Source organism: Condylura cristata, unplaced genomic scaffold (assembly GCF_000260355.1).
Source record: "Condylura cristata isolate star-nosed mole 26May11 unplaced genomic scaffold, ConCri1.0 scaffold00023, whole genome shotgun sequence".
Classification (NCBI taxonomy): Eukaryota; Metazoa; Chordata; class Mammalia; order Eulipotyphla; family Talpidae; genus Condylura; species Condylura cristata.
This window is the reverse complement of record NW_004567124.1, coordinates 14,997,124-15,010,531: the sequence shown is the minus strand read 5'-3', so window position 1 is coordinate 15,010,531 and position 13,408 is coordinate 14,997,124. Positions and strand designations below refer to the sequence as shown.

General features: G+C 38.4%; 1 protein-coding gene across 3 annotated transcripts in view; it reads right to left on the bottom strand.

Annotated features, from left to right (window-relative positions):
- Positions 1–13,408, bottom strand: part of RAB27A (RAB27A, member RAS oncogene family) — a 68,744-nt gene that overhangs the window by 41,001 nt on the left and 14,335 nt on the right. For 2 of the 3 annotated variants that reach the window (XM_012728489.1, XM_012728490.1), the window contains exon 2: positions 10,013–10,129. The exons of the other annotated variant lie outside the window; for it this stretch is intronic. The gene's annotated coding sequence lies outside the window, so the exon portion shown is untranslated. The remainder of the gene's footprint in view (positions 1–10,012; positions 10,130–13,408) is intronic. 3 annotated transcript variants of the gene reach the window in all.

The following is a 13,408-nucleotide window of genomic DNA, read 5'->3' as shown; positions in this document are numbered from 1 at the left end:
GCTAAATGAAACAAATCAAAAGGAGAAAGATAAATACCAGGTGGTATCACTTTTATATGGAATATAAGTGTGAGGTAAAGCCAAGGTAACAAGAGCCCCTAGAAAGTTGATTACAGAACTGGAACTACCAGAGTGGGAAGGACATGAACAAAGTGACAAAGGAGCACAGTCAATGGACTGAGGTTTTTCTGGTGGTGGTTGTAGTGTAGTAACATGTAGAAGGGGAGATCTTTTAGTTCTAAGATACAAATAGCAATGTAAACCAATGTTAATAAAAAGTAATAAATAACTGATAAATTTTAAAGTGAATCAAAAAGGGGCTAATGGATCGGGGAGGGGGGGGGATATTCCAAGAGTTCAGGACACTTAGTCATGGAAACTATGTAGAACACTTTGCTGGGCACAACCAGCAGGAACTTGGGAAAGGCCCTAAGTAGTTACCAACTCATCAACACCAAGAAAGATTCTCTTACCTGCTAAATTAGAATAATTTACTGGAATATAAAATGATCTCCCTTGCTTAATCCGCCCACTTCAAAGGATCCCTGATTGATATCCAACAAGTTTACTTTACTAAGTTTCCTCCTTTTGCCTAGAGCAGATGCAAACCAAGCATCCAGGTTAGAACTTGGTCCCCCAGAGCATTTCTGTCTTTGTCATTAGCTAGTCATGCCTGGGAAAAAGGGTCCCTTTGGGGATCAAGCTCCTGTTTTCTGAAAGATAATTGAAGACAAGAAGCTAAGAACACAGGAGCTAAAGTGAGTAGGCAAAAGTCACTCAGAAAGAAACTAAAGGGCTTGTTACCAAAGGAGTGTCTAAAGAAACTTCAAGATAGATTTAGTATCACAAAGTAAACATTCAGTGTTAGTCAAGAAGATGATGACTCTGCAACGAGTCAAGAGGATAAATAAAATAAGAGAAGAGGCTTATAAAGCAGTTAAGGGAACACCATGAAGATGTAAGTGTTTGTATGTTTATAAGAAATCATGAGTGTATAAGCAAACATTTTAGAAATTTCATTTGCTTAAAGAATACATCTTATATTTAATTTTAAATAAGCATGAAATGAAATTCTACAAGGTAGGTAACAGTAAATAGTGGAAAAAATTCTATAGTTTTCACATGAAAAATTAACTTTATAATCTTATAATCATGTTTTAACAAATCTACTTTTGAAAATATGAAGTCAACTTCCACGTACCAACAATTTGATAGTAAAACTTGTGAAGTGAGTATTTTGAGTTCAGAAATTGTTTTCCCATTTTAAATAAGTTATCTATGGTATCCTTTTTTGAACTTAGAACTTTATGTACTTTCACATCACATAAAAATACTATTACTATATATATTATCAAGCTATATAGCTATCAAGCATTAAAAATAAACCAGAACTTCTAAAAATAGATTCCAATGATATTGATCAGTTTCCTTATAAATGATTAATCATCTAAAAATTTTATATATGAATTTTAGAGCCTACTGCATAGAGCATGATAGATAAAATAATTTCATATAGAAATTAAATATTTTTATTTTGAAACCACATCCTTTATTGCTGGTACCTCTAAGCAGTGGAGATAACCATTTCCTTTAGCTTCTGTAAAAACAGTTCTAAACTGTGATCATTTGACATAGAAACAAATATTAATGCTCTATACTAATCTAAAAAGTTTTAATCTTCTGTTCCCTGTAGGAGAGAGAAGTTCATAAAAACTTATCTAGGCTTCCACCATTAGAAGATTTTTCAGATATCCTAACGGAAGAGGTACAAATATTTATGAACTCAGGAGATGCAGTGTGATTTTTCAAACCTAAATCTGGGACACATGGTCTGTCTATGGTTTTTTGTTACCCTTTTGGGAAAAGGCAGAATTGGAAATAATAGCTTAGTTGTCAAAGGATTGTAATTTTAAAAGCATCTCACGTGAAATGAGGCATTACCAGAAAATCCATAGAACTGATCATCACCATGCTGAATACACAGATGATATGTACAATTATTTGAATTCCTTTTACTTATTAAAAATTTTATAAACAGCTGTATTTACTTTAATTGTTGCAATTATTAAAGGTTTATTAATTTATAATCAAATTTTATTGATTCACCATTTATTTACAAAATAATATAATTTGGGGAGTACATTTTCATCTCTATCTATCTACATATGTATGTATGTATTTGTTTCCCCTATATTCCTCCTATAAGTGAAACCAGTATTTCTTTCACCTGCTGACTTATTTCACTGAGCATAATTCCTTCCAGTTCCATCCATGTTGCAGAAAATGGCTTGAGTTTATCTTTTTTATTGCTCAATAGTATTCCAATGTGTATACAGACCACATCTCTTGATCCACTCATTTGTTTTTTTTTTCACCAAGACTTTCTTAATATTTTGCTTAACTTATGTACTGTATTACATTCCTTCTAAGTACTCCTCTCCCATCTCATGAATGTCTTTTAACTCCCCAGTCAACTTCCATATTTCTTGAAAACTGGCTTCTTGTGTGTGCCTCCCCATCACTCCCCACCACTAGACAACAACAGACCTGCTGTCACTCAAATGCTAACTATGTCTCCTATCCAGTTTTCTCTAACAGTTTCTTCCTTCCTCTGGTTCCCTCTGTTCCCTGCTGATTTCATCCAGGAATGACTCAGAAAAATGACTTGGGACTCCTGACACATGCTCTTTTTGGGTAAATTATACTAGCAGTCAACACAACAGTTTCTGATAAGTAACTTTTATGTGCTAAGACTTTGCTAGCAACTCAGAATGGCATTAAAGAAAGAATCCAGTCGATCTCCTCAAGAAATTTGTAATCTGAATGAGGAAGCAAAATGAACTCATTGTCAACAAAGGACAAATAGAAAGCTAACTATCTGGTATCATGTACAGTACCCAATTTGAAGTCAGAAGACCTAAACTCTGCTACTTATTTCCTAGCTGTGTCACTTATCTCAAGTCCTATGACCTCTCTCAGCTGAATATGGCAATATTTAGCTAGCAAAATTATTAGAAGAATTAGAGCATACTTTCTGCAAACACATTTATAAGCTGTAAACTTTTGGGTATATGTAAGACGGTAGTAACCTTGGGACATCACAAAGCCAGCCACTAAGATTGCAAGCAGGAGCCAGTTGAGCAAGGGCAAGAGGGATTCAGCTACAGGACTGATAAAATGTTGTGAAAGACACTATTTTAACTTCAATTTAGTAACTATAGAGGAAACTCTTAACCATTTCAAAGATTAAAAATGTGAATAAGATATAATACTTCCCCTTAAAATCTATAGTCAGAGAAACATAATATAAACTATACAAGTAAACACAAAGCCAGTTTTATGTAATTAAATAAACATAAATTCAGGCGCATGCTGACAAGGTCACATGGAACTCTGAAGAGATAGCAGGATTCATCCTCCAGTGTATGGAGTATGGAGTTCTAGTTCCGGCTCTGTTCTGTGTGTATGTGTGTGTGGCGGGGGGGGTACATTTTAGGCCACCAACCTTTTCTGGGTTGGGTGAACACGACAGTAAAATAGTGTGGAAGACAGAAACAGGACAACTGAAGATGGGGAAGGGAGGTTGGTGTGGACATAAGCTTTTGTACCTGAGTATCTAATTCGTGGGATGGACTGAAATAGATTGAAAGTGAGGGGTAGAGAGAAAGCCACATCACAAAGAAATGCTTGGAAATCATCTCTATTCCTATGGACCCATGTATCTCTCTGAACTGGGACAGAGAGTGGCCAACAGTAAAAGGTCTAAAAAGAAGGCCAGGAATGTGCAGGCCACAGAAGAGGGCAGAACACAAGACCAAGGATCAATGCAGTGTTTTCAGCAAAATTAAACTAAGTGGGCCTGATGGACAGTTCTTGCTATTCTAATGAATCTCTCTTTGCAGACATCATTCATCTGTTTATCTGTCAGTGAATAGAGGGGAAAAGTCAAAAAAAGACAGAGGTATGTCACTTTGGCTTCATAGCATTCTTTCCTTGAGAGCCATTGTTAAGAAATCTATTCAGATTCCAAGCATAGGCCTGACCTCATTATCCTTTCCCCTGCCCATCTGACTACATGTTAATAAAAATATATATTGGCCAGAAATATCACTTTCCTTCGGTCTTTTTCCCTGCCTTTCTCTTAATTTGAAATATATCCACTTTGATCACTGATGTTAGGAAATGATTATTTAAATTACTTCTTTAAGTAATTAATGTCTAAGGGTTTTCAGAGAATTCTCTTAACTATGTCCTCTACATTTCTGTTCTCATTTAAAACAATACTGCAATATATAGGCATGCATATGCTGATAAGCATTTCTTTTAGGAAATTACTTACCCATCTTTTTCATGCAGTTCCTGTGTGAAACTGGGACTAATTCACATGATCAAAGGCAATGAATGCCAAGCCCTGGGGGCAGAGGGATTCAATATCTCAACATATCTGAACCAATTTAAGACACAAAGTGGAGAAACTCTGCTCCAGCCTAGAAACCAGAAAGCTACTTTCCTGGTGCATAGGAATGAGCATGTTCAAGAAAATAAGATAATGCCAAATTTTCATACAACATAGTGATTTACATTTCTAATTTCACATTTTCACCAGTAATTGCGATTTATCGCCAGACTTCTCAAAATGTATTCTAAATTAACATTTCTTGGGTTTTTAATGTAGTTGAAATTTTTCAGCACAAATTTTTTCAAAATTTGTTAGCAGTTCATTTAATGCTTATTAGACAAGCAAACCAGACCTTTCCCTAGTTTTCTATTAGGTTGTTTTTTTTTTATGGACATGTTGGAGTTCCTCATGTATTATGGCTACTAGGCCTCTTGTTAGTTACAGATGTTGCAAATGTCTTCTTCCTGTTTGTGATTCAACTTTTCACTTTGTTAACATCTTTAAGTATTCAAATCTATCTTTTCTTTGATAGTTAATTCTCTCTGTATCATGTTGAAGAAATTTTTTTTTACCTAAAGTGATAAAGATACTTATCTACATTATTTTCCTAAAGGTGTTATCTTTCACATTTAAGTCCTTGATCCACTGGGAATTTTCTAAGGTATATGTTGGGATACAATTTCATTATTTTTTCCTCACCTACTTATCACAGTGCCATATATTAAAAATGAATATTCTTTTCCTAGAGATTTGCCATATTGAGTAGATCTGTTTGAGGATACTCTGCTCTGTCCCTCTGGTAGTTTTCACATCTCTCAGCCCACTTTCAGAGGCCTGATTACTATGACTTTAAATACAACTTTGTATAGGGGGAGGAATCTCTCCCACCTCACTACAGATATCCTTGACCTTCCACACTTTCATCTATATTCTTCAAAAGACATACTGGGATTTTGGCAGGGATTGCATTAAATCTATAGATGTTAACAAGAAGATTCACATATTCATGATAATCTACTTACCCACGTATATGTATGTCTATTTCTTTAATGTCTTCTTCTAAAATATTATCTGTAAATAAATTCTTTTCATAAAGATCTCGGGTATCTTTAGACTTATTGATACTTTATACTGTCACTATTGTATTTTTTTAATATATCTTCTTTTTGTTACTTATCAATAATAATTCTGATAATACTTCATACATAGTTGAAAATAATTAAATTTTGGTTTCCTTACAAATCTTTAGTTTTTATTTACATTTCTTGTCTAAGTCATTTACATTTACTTCTTGTCTAGTGTTAGTCAGATAGCAAATTATTAGCCCTCCAAAACTGTTAAACACTCTTGTCTTAATTCTAACAACTCACTCTTACGAATGTAATGTTCACCACAGGTTTTTTGTAGATACTTTTATCAGTTTAAAGAAATTCTCGATCTATTCCAAGGTTTTTAAGAATGAACATTATGGGTCCTCCCTGGTGGCGCAGCAGGTTAAAAGCACAGCACTAAGAAGCCAAAGCCACTTCCACATGAGTTCGATCCCTGCCTGCCCCAGAGGTGACCACATGGTGTGGCAGACCTCTCCTGACCCACCCACTGCTCCCCTCAGCAATGTACTTCGTCCATCTGCCTGTTCTGCTCCCACTCTGTCTCTGGTAAAGCCTCTCGCTGCTCCTGAGCCTCTAGCCTGTACCCCAGTTCTGTGTGCACAAATAAATAAATCTTTTTAAAAAAAAAAAAGAATGAACATTATGACTGAGTATCAATTTTGTTTCTGCATCTATTGAAAAATTATATATTTTTCAGTTAATATACCAGTTTCTACACTTATTCTGCATTTGATCATCATCTTTCCTTTCTATAATTTCTCTTCGAATCTTCCTGCCTTCTGTTCTAGACTTATACTCTCTATTCAAGATTTTCCCTTCAAAATTATTCTATTCCCTCCATGTCAATCCTGGGGGTTGGAAAGGAGAGGAGAGGAGAAAGGGAAGGAGGAGTAGTTCAGCGATAGATCTGTCATTAACAAATATTTGAATAAATAAAAAATAAAATACCAAAGGAGTGCCATGTAGTTGAGGTTATTTACTCAAAGTCTTCAAATGTAACATGTTTATTCACATAAATTTTCTCGTTTGGAGCTTAAAAATACAGCTATCTGCAAAGCAGACACTTAGAGGCAGATGCCATTAGCATATACTTTTTCAACTGAAATTGTTTCACACACCTCAGCACCCAAACATCAGAAATCATTTAACATGTCAGACACTATCTATGTAATGGAAATGCAAATAAGAAAGAGCACTTGTTCACAGAATTTACCATGTAATGGGAGACAGACCACTTAGTACCTAAGCAGGCACAGCAGAAGCATCACAGGAGGTTAGCCCCTAGCCCAGACATCCAGGGGTGTTAGTACAGGAGTTTTCTGAGAGGAAGTATATAAGGGGGTTGGTGACTTGGGGTTCAGAAGTTCTCTAACTTGTGGTCTCTAAGTTACTACATCTCTAAGTAATTTGTCCTAGTGAATTAGGACTGTGGTTCTATGAGGAAAGCACTATAGTCCAACAGTATGGAAAATATGAAAAATGCATTCCCCATATCCTGCTGCACAGCCTATACACGCACACATGTGTGGCTCACACAGCAGACTACAATTTAAAAAAAAAAAGTCCAGGTTTTCTCCAGGTATTTTGAGAAATGAATGTGGAAATGGCTACAAAACAGGTTCCTCACTTTCTTGTTCAAAAAAATACTAAGGGTACAAAATGGATTTTAGAGTCCTCAATATGATTTCCTTTGACTACGGAAGAGATAGGTGACCCTTTAGAAAGAAGAGGGAGTCAAATGTAAGAAACAGCAAGAGGCCTAAAACAGAACACTACAAAGATTTTTCAGTAATCTGGGTCAGTCACCACAGCACAGAATTATGAGCTTAAACTGTCTGTGTTTTCTCCCTATTAAGAAAAAAGGAGGAGGAAGGGACCCATTTCATATTTGCTAAGTGATGCATCTAACTCTAATAGCTAAAAGATCCCTTCTCAGATTACATCAGGGGGAAGAGAAGCCTAATGGAGTATGAAATGGGGGAGGAAAAAAACAAATTGATGCTCTCAATTCCTGGAAGGATATTTTGCATCTGTGTTTACAGCCTCCAAGACACAGCAGTTCACCTATCAAACAGCACCCCATGGCATTCATCAACTCCCCAGACTCAAGCCCCCACCGAACCCAGCTCTGGCTTCATGGAGAGGGCAAAGCCCTAGTTACTTCACAGCTGTACCAGGGAACACAGAAGGTGACAGCAGGAGGGATTCTCTTGAAAGACAGCACAAATGGCTTTCACAAAAATCAGCTTTCTTTTTTCATGGGCTTTACATGATTCATCAGTTATGACATATGCTGAGCTCTAATTCGAAATCAAACAAGTTCAGAGGAGCACAGAGGTAATAATTGTAAAAGATGGGCAGAGATGGCAGAGGTTTTATCCTGAAAAGGGAAAACAGAAACAGAGGAAGTAGCCAGCATTTCCTCTCAGATACTGAGGGTCTGAGGAGAGCTGAGGTAGCTGGGATCCAGACCCACAAAAGTGTGCAGGCCCTGGCTGCCATGGTGCCAAACTGCCAGCCACAGGTTTCATCAACATCCCCTTTCTGCCACAGTTGAGAGTAGCAGCAGCAGCAAGAAGAATAAATGCATTACAATAGCTTCTTGGTCGCTGAACATGGGAACATGGTTACAGACTCAGAAAGCAATCAAGGTGGGGGTAAACGCCTTTGGAATATATCATATCTAGCCTGGACATTCAGTGTATGAGATGCCCTCATGTAGAAACACTCCTCCCCAAACTTTTTTTTTTTTTTAGTATATAATCTAAGAATCATGGCAGAAATGTCAGTTTTTAATCAAGGCTCTTTTCCACATTTCTAACAATGAGGGTCCGGGTTCCCTTATAGAAGCATGAACTTGTGGCAAAGAAAACCAACTGATGCTGGTTCCAGTCACAAAGTGGAAGCCCCGACACACTGCAGGAAGCCTGGGCTCTGACTTTAATCAGCCAAAAGACATGAGCAATTAAGCCTAACTTCTCTGTCTGTGAAATGAGGAGGTGGAACTAAATGAATGGTAAAGGGTCCATCTGCTCACCCCACCTATCTTAAGGGTTTTCAGGAACAAAGCACCCTTCCAGGTACCTCTCAAAGGTTGTTAAGCTGCCCTTTGTTATCTTTCCAGTGATACCCAAGTGTGAAAAGTGGCCACAAGTCAATGGAAGAGATAAGTAAACAGAGACAGCTCAGGAAATTACAGTCATATATTTGATTAAACCAACAGCAACCAACAGAGACCATGTCTTATTCATCTTCAAATGCTCCTTATCCAACACAGTCCAGGCACCTGACTTAAAAAAAAAATGTTCTCTACATGCATTGCAGACAACTCCCAGCTCTTCAGGATGTAGGCCCTCTTTGTAAAGAAGTCATTAAATTGTACGACTGGTGTCCTGAGAACAAATCTACACAAAGAGGGAAGTTGACCAGAAGACCCATAACTAGGAGAACCATCTACCAGCTAAAGACAGGAGCTGGACCACCGTCTCCCTCACAGTCCTCCAAAGGAACAACCCTTTTAGTGCCTGGATATCAGACTGCAAGTTCAGGAGCTGTGACACAGTGCATTTCTGTCATTTAAGTCATCCAGTGCATGGTACATTATCACAAAAGCCCCAACACACCAATTCATGTCCAAAAGTAGAGAGAATTGTATTATGAAACACCCCATCATATTCATCACCCAGACCTTTCACACGTACTTACTACCACTAATTACTCCCAAATTAATAATTTTTAAAAGATTTATTTATTTTGCTTACAGAACTGGGGTACAGGCCAGAAGTGTGATGGATGAGAGGATTCACCAGAGGCAGAGCGCGGAGCAGAACAGGCAGACTGACAAAGTACACTGCTGAGGGGAGCAGGGGGCCAGGCAGGAGAGGTCTGCTACGTGGGTCCGCTCCCTGGCTGGGAATGGAACTTGTGCAGCAGTGGCTTCGGAGAGCTTCATAATGCAGTGCTTTAACCCCTTGCGCCACCAGGGGAGCCCCCAAATTAATCATTTTAAGGCAAATTCAACTCATAAGGGGAAATACGTCTTATACTAAAACACGTATTTATGCAAAACTTTTTTCCATTAAAGCTTAACAGTATTAAAACAGAATCCCAACCTTGAATTTTCACAGATAAAACAATCAGGGTGAGCAGACTAAGAGCAATTCAATTCTTTAATTAGTTCTTATTCAACATATTTTCAGATAATAAAAACTTACTTTACATCATGAAGTGCAAGAAAATAAAGGAGGAACATAGTATTCAAACCCCTCTTGCTGGCAACTTAAAATCTATTTTTCAAGCTAATTCCAAGAAACTTAGCAAATGTCTTGAAGTCACTAATTAACAACAACAACAAAATACATATATATATGTATATGTATACATATATATATATGCGCAGCAGTATTTAATGTTAAATTTCACATATTTTAAGAACCCAAAAATTCTCATAGCAATACTCAAAACCTCTACAAGAAAAAAATAAATAAACCCAAAACTATACCTTGACAAAGTATAAGTTGTTGATTGTTTTTTCTGAAACTTTAGATTGGAGTTCCCAGCTCTTCAATAATCGCACAGCTTCCAATCACATGTCCTCTTCAAAAAAGTAAATTTTGGGCTAATACAAAGAGAAATACTAAAGTCAGAATTTGCTTACTTACAAGTATTTCAAAAGAGTCTTTTGAAATGCTGTTCGCTCCATCAACTTTCAAAATCAAGTATCTCTGCAAAACCCACAATCTAGCTAATTAGCCTCAGCTGTTGGTCATATGGCCTCAAACCAGTCAAGTGACTGCCCCGGTTCAAGCCTGTGGAATCCCAATGGTGCTGGCCTCTCAGGGAAAAGGAGGCTTTATTAACTTCTTCAGTGTTAGAAGTACTTCAGCTGTTTCTTTTCCCCCAATTACAAAAGCTGAACTTTTTTTTTTTTTGAGAAAACATCTCTAAATGTATCATAGTCTCAAGATTCTTGAAAGTTATTCTATTATTTCTTTACAAATGCATCGTCCGATCCAAACAACCCAAGAGGTGAAATGGAAGTGCCGGACAGGATGGGGCCAGACCACCAGCTCCTGACCTCCAAATCCATAAGGGAAACTGTCTATTGGGTCCAACCAGGTATCTTATTGGTATGTCCTGCCCTCAACTCACTTGGCTTTGCTCTTCTCCCTGAACCCTCTTCAAATCCACTTCTCTTCCTATGTTGTGAGCAACACAAGCACAGCACACACCCAACCAGAAATCAACTCCTCCCTCTTTTCCCCTTCTATTTCCAGGTTCTAGGGACTTTCCTCCTCTTGCCTCTATTCCCAGTTTTTAGCACCTCTCATCTGGGATGGCTTTAGCCACTTATTTGGTTGTCTGATCTATTCTCCATACAGCACCCAATGCCATCTTTCTAAAAGCAAACCAGAATCCATCACTGTCAATGACTCCGCACAACCTCCACAATATCTATTTAGGCTTCTGCCTTTATATCACCTGCTATTCCCCACCTTCTGACTTCAGTTCCCAGAACTAATTGCAATTCTCTACATACCAGTAGTTTTATGTGAGATCAGCATATCAGTATCACCTGGGAAATTGTTACAAATGCACATTCTTGGGTGTAACCCAGGCCTACTGAGTAAGACAGCCTAAGAATGGGCACAACTGTCTGTGTTCTAACCAACTCAGTAGCTGATACTGATAAATGCTAAAGTAAAACCAAGTAAACTCACCAGGTTCTGCCTCTGATTCCTTTAAAAAAAAAAAAAAAAAAAGACTTACTTATGCATACAATACAAGAACGGGGTTAGAAGCCAGAGGTGTGAGCCAAGGAGGGATGAGAGGAATCATCAGAGACAGAGCAGGGAGCAGAACAGGAAGATGTACTGAAATACACTGCTGACAGCAGGGAGCAGAACAGGAAGATGTACTGAAATACACTGCTGAAGGGAGCAGCAGGCAGGTCAAGAGAGGTCTGCCACACCAAGTGGATCACCCCCTGACCAGGGATCAAACTCATTCTGCAATAGCTACAGCTAGCTTCATAGTGCTGCACTTTAACCCACTGCACCACCAGGGAGGGCCCATGCCTCTGATTCCATCTACTGCTAGCAATGCTGAGTTAGACACCTCTTTTCCTTGCTTTCTCTTTCCTAGAATTGGTCAACCCTGAATAAAATTACTGGTTTATCCTGAAAGCAGAATCATATTTTAATTAATTCCATCATTTACAAAAAACTTACCTGTCTCCGGGGTATTTGCTGGGCTTAAAGCTAATCTATCCTGCAACTCTAGGTGAGTCCAAACTGTGACTGAAGACTTAAACTATCAAATCTATAATACCCCATCACCTACCTCAAGAACTATGAGCCATTAAAAAACCAATCGAAGACATCTCATGGTAAATGACAGAGAACTTTTGGTTTCCATCTCTTGGACAACCAAGCACAGCACCTGCAGATTCACTATAGATTTGAGCTGACGGACAGAGTCTTGGAACCCTCAATAGATTTGACAAAACTTTAATGCTGAAGCAGGGGACCAGGCACAGGCAGATCAGCAGGTGAGCAGGCAGCGGAGAGAAGGACCGGGAGGTTGGCAGCAACTGAGTGCCCAGCCCCTTCAATCTCCATGTTCTCTCTCAGTCTCCCCCAATCTTATAATAATCTCTCCCAGTCATGTCTGTATCTAAAGGCTTGCATGCCCCATGCTCTCTTGCTTCTTGGCCCTGGTGCCCATAACTAAAGGCATGCGTGCTCCCCAAAAGGGGAGGTCTGAAGATAAATATAATTCTGCTTTCAGATGTGTACTCTCAGCCCAGCTGTCTATGCATGCCCTGTGCTCAAGCTCCTTTTTGCACCAATATAATATCGCATGTCAAAGAAACAGAGAAAAGCAAGGCCGCAGCAAGAAAGTGAAAAAAGACTGATTTTTCCCTACACAATCTGATGCCAACTTTGATGTACAGAAATGGTTTATTTGGGGACAGGATATATTTTCATGAAAACTTATATATCCCCCTTTTTTATTTCCCAGATTAAAACTGATTAGAGTTGGCCCTCCCTGGTGGCGCAGTTGGTTAAAGCACAGCACTAAGAATCTAAAGTCACTTCAGCAAGAGTTCCAACCCCACCCGCCCCAGAGGTGATCCACGTGGAGAGGCAGACCTCTCCTGGCCTGCCCGCTGCTCCCCTCAGCAATGCATTTCATCAGTTGGCCTGTTCTGCTCCCCACTCTGTCTCTGCTGAATCCTCTCACCACCCCTGCACCTCTGGCCTGTACCCTAGTTCTGTATGCATAAATAAATAAATCTTTTAAAAAATTGATTAGAGTTTATTCTAATTACATTAGAAACTGAGTAAAGCTTCCTATTAGCACTTCTTAACCCTCAGCATACATAGGAATCTATTAGGGTTTTTGTTGAAATGCTAGTTCTGATTCAACAGGTCTGGAGTCTGCATTTCTAACCATGATGCCCAAGTAACATGGATGCTTCTAGTACTAGTACCACATTTTGAATAGCAAGCCCACTTTTAGACAAACCCATTTTTCAAAGAGCTGCCAGTCTTTCCCTTAAAGAACTGCTTTTTTTTTTTAACTCTTTTGCATTGAAAACTCTAAAGTGTCTTTCAGATTTCAAAATAAAAGACAGTATACAAACTTATACATTTGCTACCTCCCAAACCCCACTAATAAACCAATGTCTTTTTGATATAAACTCAAAAGATGGAAAAAAGAGTGAGACAAAAACAACAAACTAGAAGCTAGAAAATAAATGGACATGAGGTAGGTGTTAAACCCAGGAGAGATGACCCCTTGTTAGTCAGCAGGGAAAGCCAAGATGCTCTCATCACAGAATCTCTAGAAAGATTGGAACATTCAGAATTGCAAATATCTCTGGAGCTAGAGG